The 15,977-nt window shown below is 38.1% G+C and overlaps 1 protein-coding gene across 1 annotated transcript in view; it reads right to left on the minus strand.

Annotated features, from left to right (window-relative positions):
• The window catches only part of LOC141961474 (gamma-aminobutyric acid receptor subunit pi-like), a 47,743-nt gene extending 40,140 nt beyond the window's left edge, over window positions 1-7,603 (minus strand). The window contains exon 1 of the mRNA XM_074908403.1: window positions 7,479-7,603. The gene's annotated coding sequence lies outside the window, so the exon portion shown is untranslated. The remainder of the gene's footprint in view (window positions 1-7,478) is intronic.
• Between the last annotated feature and the right edge of the window lie 8,374 nt (window positions 7,604-15,977).

Here is a 15,977-nt window from a genome sequence, read left to right on the forward strand (position 1 = left end):
TGGATGAAAACAGTTTAACGCAGTCACGCAACAGATCTGAAATTCACAGACTGTGAAAACTTTTGCTATATTTCATCAAAGCACTGAAATGTTATTTGTAAGACTTGCTTCAAAACTAAAAAAACCCACAAACCTATGTGACAGGAACACTACCTACCCAGAATCTGCAGAACAACTGTTAAATGTTAACAAATATGAATGAAACATTTGTTGTAGGTTTTAGGAAGGGATAATCAAATAATACTATTTTCAAAGTCCAGAGTTAATTTTGCAGGAGTCTCTTGCACTTTTATTTCACAATAAATTACTAACAGTAAATAATTTGACACTTCATAACTTGAAGCTTTGTTTTACCATCCTTTAGTGACCAATGCAAAAATGCTAGTGAACTTTTTTACCCCAAAGTAATTTTTCTTTCAGTCTATAGTTCCAGTAAGAGCAACGCTAGTGGTATTTACTTAAATTAATGCAGTGTGAATGGTATCTGACTTGGATGTAACAGTGGTGAAGTGACAAAATAAGTTGTTAATGTCTCCAAAGAAAAATGAAAGACATTTCAACAGCTTCTTAAACAAGTAGAAAGTCTCAGCCCCTTCAGCATCTTGGATACTTTAAGCATACACCAGCCTGGTAAATATTAATGTCAAAATAAATCGTACACTCCTACTGACTTCCACAGAAAATCATGCATGAAGACACTGAAAGCCTGTAATAGGAAGACACAGCACGAAGGAGCAGATGGCGTTGTCAGAACATTGCTCTCTAAATGCTGATTCTGTAACACTCCCGGTGCATATCGTGGGATCTTTTGCATATCTCATTTTCGGTTTGGATGCATACCTTCTACATTTGCTATCTTTATCTCACAGGAAAATATGCTAAAAATAAGTATTATCTTTCTGGTTTCCCAGAAAACCTCTTACTGACTTTATAACTACTTCTTAAATCTTCTTTTATATTTAGCTTTTGAATTGCTACTATGAGCTCCTAATGTGTCTGAAGATCCTTCATAAACAGATTAAGGAAACCTATGGATATTTCTGTACTTGTTTGGTTTTAGTTTTCACTGTACTGAAGATCAAAATGAATGGGTTGATTACTAATCTCTTAAGCAACTGGTTTACCTTCAAATCTTAACCAACATCCAATTTAGTAATTTTATGGGGGAGTGGGGTGGAGAATTTTAGTCTTTAACACATGAAAGGTTAAATCTATTCTATGGTATGTGGCTGAATTTTTTTATGCTCAGGCAGAGAGCATGGAAATAGCAGGAAGGAGAGGATCTTTTATTTCTGTATAAGAAATACTAATCAAGAGATCTAATTGCCATGTCAACGGACAGCCTGTCACACAAAAGGACACTGCATGCCAGCCAAGGAATAGAATTGGGTAGATACTGAAGTCTTAAGCAGTTTCACAGATAATACTTAAACTGGATATATAAATCACTGGTGCATGTGCCTACATGCTTGTATACACACACACATTTTTTTCTACTGTCCTTTCTATGGGGCTTACTGGGCTGGTTTGCTCCATTGAAAAGCCTGCTGCTTGGCATGTTTGCACATCTGGATCTTTTCTGTCATGCATTTTTTAATCAAATTCTATACACTCACAGCAGGATTCCTTCCTGCATATGTGGACCTTATAAACTACTGGTATCTAAACGTAGTTCAGCAGGGCCCTTAATATTTTCCTCTTTCCAAGAGCCTAGAAAAATATACATAACCTGTTCTCTGCATGGAATATCAAGCCATTTGGTTTTACCAGATAGACTACATGCTGTCCAGATTATTGCACACATATTGACACATCTTCATGTTCTAAACATAGCATTAAGTAATTGAGGCAAAGGTAACAAATATCTGTCCCGATTTCCCATATGATGAAACAACACTTTCTAATATGAATTAGATCAGATTAGGATTGTAATATAGTATCTGATGTTTTGGCATTTCTCCTCAGAATTCAGTATTTGTCTTCATCACGAGAGGAAAATTGCAAGTTTTACAAACCTCTGAGACTGAAATGGGATGTGGCAAAGAGCTGGCAGAGGTAGTATCAGTGTCTTAAAATTTCACTGGAAGTGAACTGTATGTGGATGAATAAAAGGATGACATGCTTGTTTTACTGCACTATCTTATTCACAAGTGGACACATGGAAAAGACTAAAAATTATTAGAGAAAGACACATTGTCATATAGTAGTGGCCATATGCCTGAATTCTCATGGCTGCTGTTGCAGGCATCTAAAAGTGTGTGTGGAATTATCTTAAAATATAAAGTCAGTAGTGGATTTATAGATAGTAAAAGCTGAATTAGTATTGCAGTTGCATTTGACTTCTGAATCCAAACTGTTGAATGACAGTGCCCTTAAGTGCTTGACTAAAAAGCAGCTAGAAATTCAGGAAGGATTCAGCCAGAATCCCAAAGTATAACTACCTCCCCTGCTCTGCATTGTTCTACTTACATTGTCCACTACAACTGCAGCATAGTCAATAAATCTATATATATACATTGCTTACTCCGTCCTCTGGTGGTTAGATCGACACGAACCAACTGGAGGGAAAATGAGGGAAAGCTGAACATACTGAAGATTCAATAGGAGAAAGGGAGTGAATATATGGAAGGCAGTCACAAGATAAGATTCAGAAGTAGAGGGGCAGAAAGATAAAAAGAACTCCGCCAGGATATGGCCCCAGAATGCCACTGGCACTTACAGATTCTTTATTCATTCTTCACTCCTGCCCTTACTTCTAGCAAATTGGCACCTGACACGCCATCTTCATTAGCTTCTCCAGTTCTGGGCAGTCTTCCTCACTTTTCTTATTTCCAAGATGCATAGGAAATAATTTTCTCCCTTCAGTTGTGCACAAGCAACAAGTGAAAATAAAGGGACAGCGAGTAACTTCTGCTCATCACTCGAAAAAGCCAACTGCATGCAACTGATTGACAGTAGTGGGTGATGGATGGCATTTTGTGGCATAAAGTGATATTCTATCTGTCTTTGTATTAATCTGGATCCCTGTCTATAATAGCCCTAGTTTTATGCTACTTTTTACATCTCCCTAAAATACATAGATCATGAAAGAGAAGAAAATGCAAAATTTTCACGTTAAAATTATTTTTCATGTTAAAATGGATTAATACTGCAGAGAGTGCGGCTTCAGTGAAAAGTAGCAAGAAATATTTTTTTTTAAGGCAAATTAGAAAGAAGGAATAAAACCCAGAAGCAGCAAAATTCTCAGACTAACTGGGGGATTGACTTATGAAGGGGCACCTTCTTATTTGACTGACAAGCTGGCCCTTGGTGTACCAGGTAGCTTGTTTTGAAACCCTAGGCGCATCTGATCTTGCCTAGCATGGACCTAAACCATGCAAAGCTTCGGTGGGCAAGTAAGCGAAGTTAGATTTACTCAGCCCATGGAAAGTAGCTGTCTTGTGTTTTCTTTGCAGAGACATCCAGTAGGAGGCCATCTGCGGTGACAGTGCTATGTTAGCAATTGGATAGATTTTAAGTTTCTGTTGGTGATATATGTAGCAACAGTTCAAAGTGAAATACTGGATTCCAGTTGAGTTCTGATGGTCTAATCAATATAGTTGTTGCATGTGCCAGGTAATACAAATAATAGCCAAAAATGTCACTTACTGAAACACTCAGCAAGTTGCTCCAATCTGTACAACATCTTTCTCAAGTTTTGCACTCTGAGATGTTTTTTTCAAAGATACTCTTCAATCGTATCAGAAGGTCATATTGTTAAAATAAGTAGAATGAATTTACAATTCACCAAAAATTAAAATCTGCTTCACTGGTGTAACAAAACAAGCTGTAAGTGAAACTTCACAATTAAACATTACTTATATCTGTATAGGGCACTGTATGAGAGTCTGTAAAATGATACTGAATAAATCTGTATGATAAGCAGGTTCATTTTTTTAAGTTTTAAATTAGCATGGCAAGATGTCAGACCGTGTCAGCAACAACTCAGTGATATATTTCAATATCCCAAATAATATACAAGTTAACATGTAAAATCACTGTCCTCAAAATACACTGGAAGATCTTAGGCTAGGTCAAAGAAATCCATTGTTGCAGTCATTTAATTTTTTTTTTTTAATATCAGTTTTTCTAACCACAACAGAATTAGGAACTAGCAGTACGCTGCTAATACAGTATTAAGTATACAAATACTGTCTAATTGTTAGAGACATTTGCTGTTCTAGATTGAGGTCCATATTTCTCACCAAGTTCTCTGCATTATTAATTTCATAAACATTGAAGCCTTAGAGTAATTTACATAATGTATAATAGGATTATTTTATATGTTTATCTGTTGTTATTTTCACTCTAAACATTTTAAATAGATTAGTATATATCTTGGGTTAGCTGGGAAATAAGTTAACTGGCTGACATATTGTTAATATTATACAGTTTTCCTGGAAAATTAATTTCAGATTTCTAACAACTGGGTGTTCTGGATGGCAATACAATTTTAGGAGTTATCTTCATGCAACTGGTGTCAGATGTCCAACTTCTAACCAGCATAATACTGAACTGAAAGGTTTTGAGAATGTACAGAAATTGATGTAGAAATAAACATCCATGGAATAGCTTTTAATAAAGGAATGAATGTGTTCATGTGACTGCTTAAATATAGCACTCATTACAAGCTCTACTCATGTCTATTGAAAAATCTATAGAAAGTGTGCCATGCAGGCTCTTTTCTGGTAAAAAAAGCAATGGATGAAATTTATGTCCACCTTGCTCCTAAATATACTTTTAGATAGCTGACTCTCAAAAGTCCGTGGCTTTTCACAGATCAGTGGCATTTGAGTCACAATTGATTGTTACTGTCATTTGTAATTATCCAAATTAGTCAGAAGTTTGTGGGGTTGTTAATGGTTGTTTATACGTGTATATAGGCTTTTTTTACTCTAAATATTTTGCTCTGTACATCCGAGTTCTGCTATCTGTGCAGCTGTAGCTCTACACACACCTGCAAACATTAGAGTCCTCTCATACCAAACTACAGGTCTCTAAAATCTGAGACATTTACTGACTTTCTAATGTGTGTGTCAACACTGCAAGATCCTCCCACACCCAGTCCCACAGACAGTCAGGGATCATCTTCTGCCACACCAGTCTGTTTGACAGTCGCAAGTAAGTCACAGCCCACCAGTGTGGCTACACCAGAGCAGCTAAGAGCAGAGAGGTGCTTGGTTTTCATGCAGTTTAAAGAATGAACGTGAGTCAAGTCAAAGAAGTAGGCAACCTTCAGAGGCTGCAAATGAATGAAACCTCAAAGGCACCTTAACAAAAGCTTTGACTTTGCAGGAAGGTACAAACAGTTTTCACTGCTGGCTTGGGTGGTCTCCCATCTCCCAGCTGAGACCTCACAGCTGCCTGGATCAGCACTTTAGGTCACCGAGTTTCTAAAGGGCACCCACAAGTGAGGGTTGAAAGCAGATACATTGCTACTGCAGCACTGATACCATACTTTACTAGTTAACACAGACCAGCCTAACTTGTTTCTTTAGCCTTGTAGCATAATGGAGCCACAGTTTTATTTGGGCACTATCAAAATAGATATGATTAATGAAAATAGTTAAAAAAACAGAAAGTTAGACAGAATATGCTGATTCAGATTAAGAAAGTAGCAACTTGATTTGAAAAGACAATTTGAAATCATGTCTTTCTGATGTCAGCTTAAATTACTGTTCCTTATGAAAGAGCTACAATCTTCTAGCTCTTAACCTGGAGGGGAGAGTCTCCCCACACAGACCCTGATGTCTGCACTTTGTTCAAGCATTCTCGTGTTGTAGAAACCATCCAGGACTCAACTAATCTGCCCACAGCTTGCTTCCATGCAGCCTCTGGCATGGAAGAATGAGGGACATCTCACTATATGTCACTGAACACATGCTGGAAGCTGTGAGGGGAAAAATAATAGCCCTGCAGTAGCAGATTAGGCTTAATCATATCCATCTTCTCTCCTCTTTGAGTATTTTGCAATGTGCCGCTGAGATTTACAACAGAGAATCAGCCCCTTGGTTTATATTTAATTTTGTTTGCAATTCCAAAGGCTTGTTTGGGGGAGAAAAAGGAAAGAAGGGAGGGAATATACCCCAGTGATGCCTTGTTTTCCATGCAAATTAATTTGAACCAGAGATTCTTCCTGTTTACATGCGTGCATAATAACATGCAAAACCTCCAGATAAAGTATTCTTTTTCGTGAGATACGTGGTCACCAAACAACTATGTGTCAGTTTGAGTCTGAGGTCTGTAATTCCTTGCTGAATTAATAAGTGTCCTGTAGAAACTAACCATTTTGAGCAATGCAACAGGATGAAATAGTAGGAGGGAAAAAATCAATTTTTAAAGCAGCTTAGTTTTTCTACAGTCTAGGAAGCTTTTGCATTTGAAACAAACTGCCACAAATTAATGTAAGTAAAATTACTCTGTATAAATACATATATTCACAGGAAGAAATGCTTTTAATTGTACAGCCACAGAAAAACGTGAATGTTCACTGTCCGGGGCTCAGCTTTGCCCTTTTGTACCTGCCAAGGGTGAAGTTGGAGTTATTCTGACAGATGTGGACCTGAGCTCAAAATCAGCAGGAATTCAGTCTAAGAGAAAATCACAAGAGGGGCTTTGAAAGTATGTAGCATTTTTCAATAAAACATGTATTTTGGATTTTTTTTTTTCCACTAATACCGATTTAACTAATCCTCCCATGTGGATAGGTGTGTGACTGTCTCAGGATCTTCCTTTTCTTTAAGCACAAACTGCTTTAGCTTTATTCTGTAACAGTCATTAGAATTACCTGGAGTTGTGTCATGAAGGGCAACCTTTAAGAACGCTATTTATAAAGTTTGAATAGACACTGAAATTATGTATACAGGCAGGTAATTTTTTTTCTTATAATTAGAAGGAAGCCTGCTAGAGAACTAAAAAGCTTTCATTTAATTCAAGCATTTTCTTTCATCATAACTCAATGCCCAACAAGAGGTTTAATCTATGCGATCTGTTTTCATTCAAATATTGTACATCTTTTTAAGTACTGGCACATTGTTCATCTATGTATTCATTTGAAGTAAGATGTGCAGATGGGGGGCGGGGGGGGGGGGGGGGGAAGAAATGCAAGCTGGCTCTTAAATTATCTTTCTGGGAGAAGTTTCTCCGTGTGCCATTCACTTTAAAAAGTTTTTGCAGGCTTTGCTGGGGTGAGCTCAATTCTCAGATTTTATTTATTCCATTAATAGCAATTTGAGTTATTCGGTGCTATTTTAATCCAGCAGAATGCATTTTAATAATGCCTTAGAGAGGAAAAAACGACTTCTTTTTTTTAAAAAACCAACTGAGCAGAGGGGTAGGAATGAGAAGGGGAGACAAGGGTACCCCCAGGAAAGGACCAGCGCTGGGGACAGGCTCCCGGTGGGAGGGTGCCGCGTTCCCCCGGGGCGGAGGCGCCTTACCTGCACCGGGGCCGCGGCCCCTCCGCGGCGGCGGGGCCCGGACGGAGCGCGGGGCCCGGACGGAGCGCGGCGGCCGCCTCTGAGCCGCCTCTGAGCCGCCTCGCAGCCGGCAGAGGACTGCGGGGGCCCGGGCCGCCGGTTCGAGCCCGCCCACGGCCGGGGGGGGCAGGGAGAAGGCTCCCACCCGCCATTGCTGGCTTAAGCCCCCATAGGTGGCTCTAAGCAGCGGTGTCCTTTCCCTGCCACTCCTCCCTTGCTTACTCTCGCTTACACCTCTTTTCAGTTTCCAGTGCGTTTGGGGGAAGCGGTGCTGGGAGAGAAGTGGCGAGGGATCCCTGCCAGACAAAGATCAGTGGCAGCACTTCCCACTGCTGCTTTTTTCGCTGTGCCTCTGGAACACAGCTTGCCTAAAACTTCCTACTTATTGACTTGTCTTTCTTGCAATTGTCGCATCCCAGCTACCTTGGGTAGAAATGTCCATCCTTGTTCTTCATTTGATCTACTGGACTTCTTTACACCGTTCAAGTCTTTCTAGGAGTCACTGGAAGGAAAATGCTGGTTTTGCAGATGTTACTTTCCTGTCTGACCTTTCACTTCAGGAGCTGTCTGCAGCTTGCAGATAGACAAAAGTACCGCTTTCTCTGGGGAAACAGCATTCCACACCACACATGATGAAGGAAACCACTTAAGGAATGTGATCCCCAACTCAGGCTGTTGGACAAAGCAACCAACTTCTGACAGAGTTTAAGATCTGCTGTCAGAAATCATTGCCTGTAGCTAGGCTATGAGGAAAAGGGAAGAAAAAAAAAAAAAAATACTTTGTGACAGGGCTACTATCACCAGTACTAAAATATGGTGTTTCTTGTCCAAGCTGTGGAGGTAATTTTGACTCCTTCAGTTTCAACTACTAGTGCTGGGATGAAAGTGTTGAGGAAGACAAAGGCTGAGGTCCCAACCCTGCATCTTCTACAGTACAGACACACAGATTTTGCTTCCTAGCACATGCTAGTCTCAGCTCATATCAGAAGTAGTTACTTATTGTTTGCTTTTTCTCAACTTTATCTTTAAATTAGTTACTGACATGTTTTTATAAGAGGCTGTCTTCACACCACGTGTCTGCTATCACTGCACTGTAAGCTCCCCCCAAGCTACAGAACATGGGAAGGTCTGAGGCCCAAAATAGGAGAGGAAAAACGTCTCCATGACAAAAAATGGAGCATGTTTCCCTACTGTTGTGTGCCTTTCTGTTATTGTTACTGCCTAAAGCTTTTATTTGTTATTGCATCTGTGGGCAGGAGAAATTAGAGAAATGTAAAATGCCATATTCCCTGCAAATGCTGAATGTTGATCCAGTTGATAAGTCAAGAATATGTGCTGAGTGTGCCTGCTCTGGGGTACCTCCCCCATATCTCATTTGAACAGTCTAACCATGTAACATGTATAGTGTTTATCTTTTATTCACCAGTCAAGCAGAAAGAAGCTTGAAACCCAGTGGAAAAAAATCCCTGATTGCTTCTATTGCAGAACAGCTGCAAGTTCGGTCTCATGTGGCATGTCATAGCATTAGAACTGAGAAAACAGCTTTAAAGACAGTTCTGTTACCAATTGGCATAGAAACAATTTTGATGTTTATTATAGTACTCCAAGTACAGGTTATAGCTAATGGATGGTATTAGAAATCCTTAAAAGTCTAGGGATCTCTTTCTACTACTTCTTAAGGCCTATTTCAAATTCCCACTAATTGCAGGTCATAATTTAATTAGGATGAAAATATTCTGTCTGAAAACTCAAAGTATCAATGTGCTGTTGCCTGTTTCAGTTCACAGTGCTCAAATGGAGAACTTTGAAAAATAGTATCTCAAGAAGGTGGGAATTCATCACCTGTCTGAATTTCAAGGCTCTAAGGCAGTGAGATGCATTTGAAAATCTTGGGCAAAATACATCCTTCTCTCTATAAAAGATCACTGGTCAGTGGGACTCCTGATCACCTGAAACAGTACCTGTCCCATGAGCAGTGTGGTAGTGTCTGTTGGAGACAAGCAAGTAAATTACAGCCCTAAAAATTAGTTACTGTGGCCTGAAATATTAAGGCTGTCAGTAAAACTTGTTAATATAAAATTAAAACTTATCCTGATTTCCTCTAAAGCTTATACTGGTCCTTCAGAGTACCTATGGTTCTCAGTTTATTCATTTTCTGTTGGAGCTATTGCACCCTTAGCACAAGGCTGTACTAGTTTAAGAGCAACTGGCTAACACAAGTCTGTGCCCGTGCACAGAAGTACACCTGCCCTGTCATCTCCAGAGCCAGCTCCTGCCAAGCCCTTGCGCCCTCTGCTCTCCCTGCAGCAGTGGGACCTCTAAGGCACCAACCTACCACCTCCCTTGAGCTAGTCCCAGAAGGGGACGGCTCAATTATTAACCCAAAGCTTAAGTCTTTGAATAGAGCCATTCATTGACTGGGAAAATCAGCTGACTCCATCCTCAGGCTGGTAAAGAGTAATGAAATTGTTTCAGAGAACAATTTGCAGAAAAGACTCCTTGAACACAAAAAATCTGGATGCCTGTCGTTAAGAAATTGTTTAACTCCTCTGTGCATTTAGCCCTCTGCATCTGTATTGGAGCCTATGTTGGGTAAGTTGGGGTTTTTTAGTAGATTTTCCTTATAGTTTGTTACCTCAGAGGGTTGTTGCAACATCCGCAGTACCGATGAAATAGCATTGTAATCTGTAATGACTTTCAATAGCTGTAATGCCAAGAATAATAGAAAACATATTGAACTTCTGGTATCCCAGGGATTCCTTGAGATATTCTAAATTCTGATCAGCAGACTGGCTGTGAGATTTTAGGTGCTTGAACTGCTTACCCAGTAACACATAACTCATATAAAAAAGCCAATATTATCATTATCACTTAAGTATCATATTGATACACAAAATACTTGGCAATGTGATGCATCATAAATCAAAATAGCCCATTTTTAATTTGATTACATTGACATTTAAGGGACATTATTTTGGATGTTTTAATATACATGCAAATGTTTGGAATACTGACAAAACATGTTCTGATTCAATGCAGTATACAGTGGGGACCTGAAAATGAGACCAAATAATACAATTTTGTATCTAAGCTAAATGCAAAGCAAAAAAGTTTAAAAATGCTATAGATTTGATTTAAATCTTCCCATTTTAATGAGGTGACAGGTAATACCAATGTTGAGGACTTTCAAAATCTCAAAATTGGGGAGTATCAATTTGAAGTTACTACAAACAATTTTATTTCATTATTCAGTGTCCCAGTGAATGTAATAGAAAAGATGAAAACAACAACATAAAATGTGCTCCATCTTTAGAATTCTTTATGAAAAAAAGTTTTCTGATTACTATAAATTGTGGGAGAAGTAAAAGATGAGTCAATTAGTGTTCTAATACCTGATAGTCTACTCTCAAATAGGAATGCTTGTCCATGAAAATCTACATTCTTATACCTACTACAGGCTGCATGAGCAGTTGCATTCTTAATTAATAATACTTAATAACTTGAGGGCTACATACTCTGCAACAATTCTGGATTATCTGGGCAGAAAATAATGAAAATATTAAATGACTCCAATTAAAGAGTTCATATCTTCCCTGTTTGTATCTTGTTGCCCCATCACAGAACAAAATTCTTTGAATGTTAACCATACCAAGAATCATGCTTACATAAAACACAACCATTTTTTATCAAGTGTTGGATGTCTTCATTTTGGTTTAGACCCATCTTGGGTTGAAATTTATCTCCATGATCAGCCTTTACTTGTCAATTGAACTTCTTATTTCACTACTTGCTGCTTTTTTTCATTGAAGTCACTGAGGTTTAATGGGTTACTTTAATGTTCATCTGACCTCTTGTAGGACTGCTCATATGCTGAAATCAAAGCATGTTCTTGCTGAAATTGGGGCCTCCTACCCTGCCTCTCAGTCTGGAGCACTATGGCTCTGTTACCTTGAGACAGGCTGTTATAGGCAGCCAGGATGCATCTTGCACCTGAATATCTTCAGCTCAGATCATGGCTTTTGGACACTGTGTTAACTTTTACCATGTAGTGACAAAGCACTCAGGGTGAAATCTTTCTAAGAACAAGGCACCTCCATCTGTAAGCCACTGTTCCTTTAAAGGTTGTTCTGAGAAGCACATATTTTTGGTTGTATCACTTGTCAGTTGATTCATAACAGCAAGGCTGAATTTGTCATAGCTTTATTAGCTCTTGCTACACTATTGAATATGTCCAGGTGCTGGCTTTAATGAAGTACTTACGTTTTCATTATGCCAGGAATAACATCAATACTCAAGAATTAGATTAAATGAATGAGAAAGCTGAGAGGAATACAGTGGATTTGATTATCTCAGGTAATTGATTTTCTTTGTATGATATTGTCAATGCCTGAAAGGCCAGCTGGATTAACTGATTCTGTCAAGAACAGGCAGGCTTGTGCTAGTCTCGCATCATATACAATTATCCAGTTTATTATCAGTAGGACAATGGAAATGTGTAACCTGTGTGTAAGCCTATATGTAAGCCTCTCCTGCTGTTTTGAAAGAGTTTGACAGAGGTTTTTTACTGGCCTGAAATGTTCACTTTTCATCATGTACCTGTTCAGCTACCAATAACTAGAAGCTTCCAACAAGTGTGCTATAAGACATCAAGAAGCAGTTTTCACAGTCCCCATTACTACAGGGAGCTGCACATACATTAATGATCTAGATTGTGAGTTCTCTTACCTGGCTATTACATGGGGTAAGAAATACGCTGGAGTACAGTTAGCAAGTCCCAGTTGTAAGCAGGACCAGGAAAAGCTGTGAGGCACCAGGTTCACTCTGACGGTCCAGCCAGACAAATTTGCTGAGTTGCTGTTGTGTAGTCCTAGAAGTAAAGCTGAATTGCTGGGAGAAGATTGACTTGTCTTCCCCAAATAGAAGCTGGAGTGGTTACTTGACCTTTCCTATGCTTTCTCATGAAAGAAGTGGTTGTTAGAGAAGTGCTACTTTCTCCTGTCCATGGTCAGCCTACCTAAAGATGACACCAACATCCATGAATGTAATGATCATCTTTCATCATCAACTCTGCATGAGATGTACTGAAATCTGTAAGAATCAGTACATCCAAGTTTTGTTTCTTAAGCCCTATCTTCTATGGGATCTGAGCAAGACTAAAAGAATTGATGACATAATACTGAAACTCTATCTGGCCCAAATAGGATTGCACTGTGCTGTGAATGTGTACCGCATGGCTTCATCTGCTTATGGTTTAGTTTATTCTGCTATACTCTCTATCAATTGCATGACATTAGAGAGCCAAAGCTTAGTGAGACCTTGTAAAACAAAACAAACAAAAAATGGTCTTTTGCTTGTAAAAGGAAATAACTTCTTTTGCTTCTTCCTTCATTTTCAGCACTGTGTATTTTACAGAAAAGAGTTCCTACTATTAATGTACTCTTCACAGTTTTAAAAGCATACTGAGGAAACTATTAAAACAAATTTTGTTTCTATCATTGGCTGTGCACTACCCCATAATCTAACTCCTACTTGCATTAAATGTAGACTTCAATGTGCTATTCATTAAGGCTTAGTTACTTATAAACACAAAAAGGATTCACCAGTATTTCTTTTAAAAATTAGTTATGAAGATGGAGAAAGTATTTCTAACAGGCACTTGTCAGGCTTTCACTTACTGTAAAATTATGCAAGGAGAATAATAGCAAGGCATAATAGCTTCTTAAATGTCACTTGAATTATGATCTCTTAAATTTATTGCATTAAAATGTAACGTTCACTTCTGTCTGCCTTATGAATATACTGTGTATGAACCCCCATTATGTAGAAATATGAACCCATAAGGAGTGAGTTAGACCAATAGCTGGTGAAGTTAAACTTTCGACAAGCTCATTTAAGTAGGTGATGACAACATTATTTTTTGATTGGGAATACCTCTTTGTAAGGCTGTCAGATTTATAGCAAAAATTCCTGAAGAAGAGGATTTTTTACTTTGAGTAACTATGCATTCAAAATAAGCTATGTGGCCTTTTCTAGGAGTTCTGTGAGGGGAAAATTGGAAATGTCCGGGCAAATGTGGTGACAGGCATATTTCACCAGCTGACTTGGTAGTCCTTTGGAGGACACAAGCAATCTATTCAGCATTAAATGGCTGCTATAATTTGCACTTAGCAGGGTGACGTATTCCAGGCAGGGTTAGAGGAACACAATGGTGGAAAAATCTCAGATGAGTCCCGTCTTCATAAGCCAAAATATCATAAGACTTTTTAAATTATTACCAGTGGTACATATTTAAATCCCTGCATTCCTGGAAGTATTTAGATTGATAATTTCAAGTTCCTGTAAAGAAATGGGGATCCTGACATTCTGACTTTGCTCAGGCTGACTCACTTGTGTAAACAGGTGGAGGTCATGTGACCCTTCCATGCCTGTGACTTTAAAATTGCAGATTATATAGCTAGTTGACAAGAGAACGGAATAAATACAGAATGTCGGACTAGGTTTCCAGTCCTAAACCTAAATATCCATGTTCTAAAACCTCTACAAGAGGCTGACAGATTGTTATCGTAGCTTAACATATCTGAACTTTGGGTCATGAAAAGGATTTCTTCATGTTCCTATTTAATTTGGGAGTAAAACTTTAATCTGAGTAACAATGGACCTTATTTTCACAGGAAAACTGTTATCTACATTATTCTGGAGGCTAAAGAGTTTTAAATTGCACAAAGACCACGTGAGAAGTGTGCCATTATGCTCAAACCGGTTTTCATTTTCCTCAGAAGCATATGGGGAGTTGTTTTAATTCAAAAGATATAACATCTGTCTGATCTATTAAACCAGAAGAAAAAGTAATTCAGAGAACAGAAAATGCCAAAGGCAATTTAAAGAGTTACAGATACATATGACATATAAAAATCTCCCAGTGAAAGTTAATGCAAGTCAATATCTACAGTGGTTTTAAATGCCACATTGATTCAAAATCACACAGTAATTGATGAAATGGGAATAAATGATCTCCAGTGTCTCTCTTAATGAACTCAGCAAAGAATTTGGTTCAAGCCAACTAAATGAACAGTTCTGTGGAATGTGAAGTGTTGAGGCTCAGAGCCTCAAAGTAACACTGTTTTTTAAAAGTTTGTGTGTTCTTAGTGTATTCCAAAAGCTAATCTTTTTTTACCTTGGTTTTTATAATTTTTGGTTTTGTTATTCTATAGCACTGCTTCTGTCCTACATTCTTCTTTTCTTCTGCTCTTTAAGTGTACTATACTGAAGGCTTGGAATTTAGATTAGAAATCATCTTTTAATACTTCAAGTTATGCAATTATTATTAAACTCCTGGTTAGGAGTTTACATTACTCTAATGGTTTACATTACTCTAAAGCAGACTAATAAAGTTGTATACAGTCAATTTTATCAATCTCATTTCCAGGCCATAGGAATACTATGGCTCTGCATTGAAGGGGGAACCTGGAAAACCAACATAGTTGAGCAAAATGTTGGGTTGACAGTAAACAGCTGAAAAATAGGAATTGTCTGTAATATTTAATTCATGAGGAATAAGATTATGAAAACAGAGTTTCTGTATTTGGCCTGTGGCTGCAGTCTCTGGTGTCTAAAAAGGTGTCTGAGCTAATGTTTCTCCTGTGATTGAGGTATCATCAACTCTTCTCTGGAGGTTAGACTCTTTAAGGACCAGATGAAGTTAAATTCAGAATTTTGCCTCTCTTCTGCGAAGAAGGGACATGATGTTAAAGGATTTCACCAGACTGTGGGTAACTCTAGGCTTACTTTATTAACAGCTTAGAGTTAGGCCATCACCTCAGTGAGTGGCAACAACTAACAAAAGGCACCCTCTCTCTCTATATATATATGATATAACATACAATACAAAGAGTCTTTGGTGATTTTTCCAGGAACTTTCAGTTCTCAATTCATCATCAATTTCAAAATTCCATTGTATTCCACAGTTTTGACTAGTTCTTACTGTTCTGTTCCAATTCCTCTTCAGATTATCACTATTCACTGATGCAGTCTTTGGTCATCATGGTTACTTATCTTCTGAAAAATCTTAAACTGTCAATATTGCTCCTCAACCACCTGTGCTCTATTAATTAAACCTAGAAAACAATATCTATTTATTAATTATTCCTGCTATTAATAATATCCTAAGAGAAAAGAGTTTTCTAAAGCTTGTTCCTTTTACAATGGCCTCATCTACACAGAAAGATACAATCTTCTCTCCATGTTTACTTGCATGAAACTTTGGATAATATTTGAGACTATCAGACCTGAGACAAATTAATAAATTCATTCAAAAGTAGTTAGTTGGGAACTTACAGGCTAACATATCAGCATATATGTGTTTATACATATGCCATACACTTCATTTCCCTAAGCAAATAGATTGAAAAAGAACTCAAAACTGCAGATAGTGACTTTTAACAGTGAAATAAAAGAGTTGTT

This window comes from Athene noctua, chromosome 5 (genome assembly GCF_965140245.1).
Source record: "Athene noctua chromosome 5, bAthNoc1.hap1.1, whole genome shotgun sequence".
In the NCBI taxonomy this organism is placed as follows: domain Eukaryota; kingdom Metazoa; phylum Chordata; class Aves; order Strigiformes; family Strigidae; genus Athene; species Athene noctua.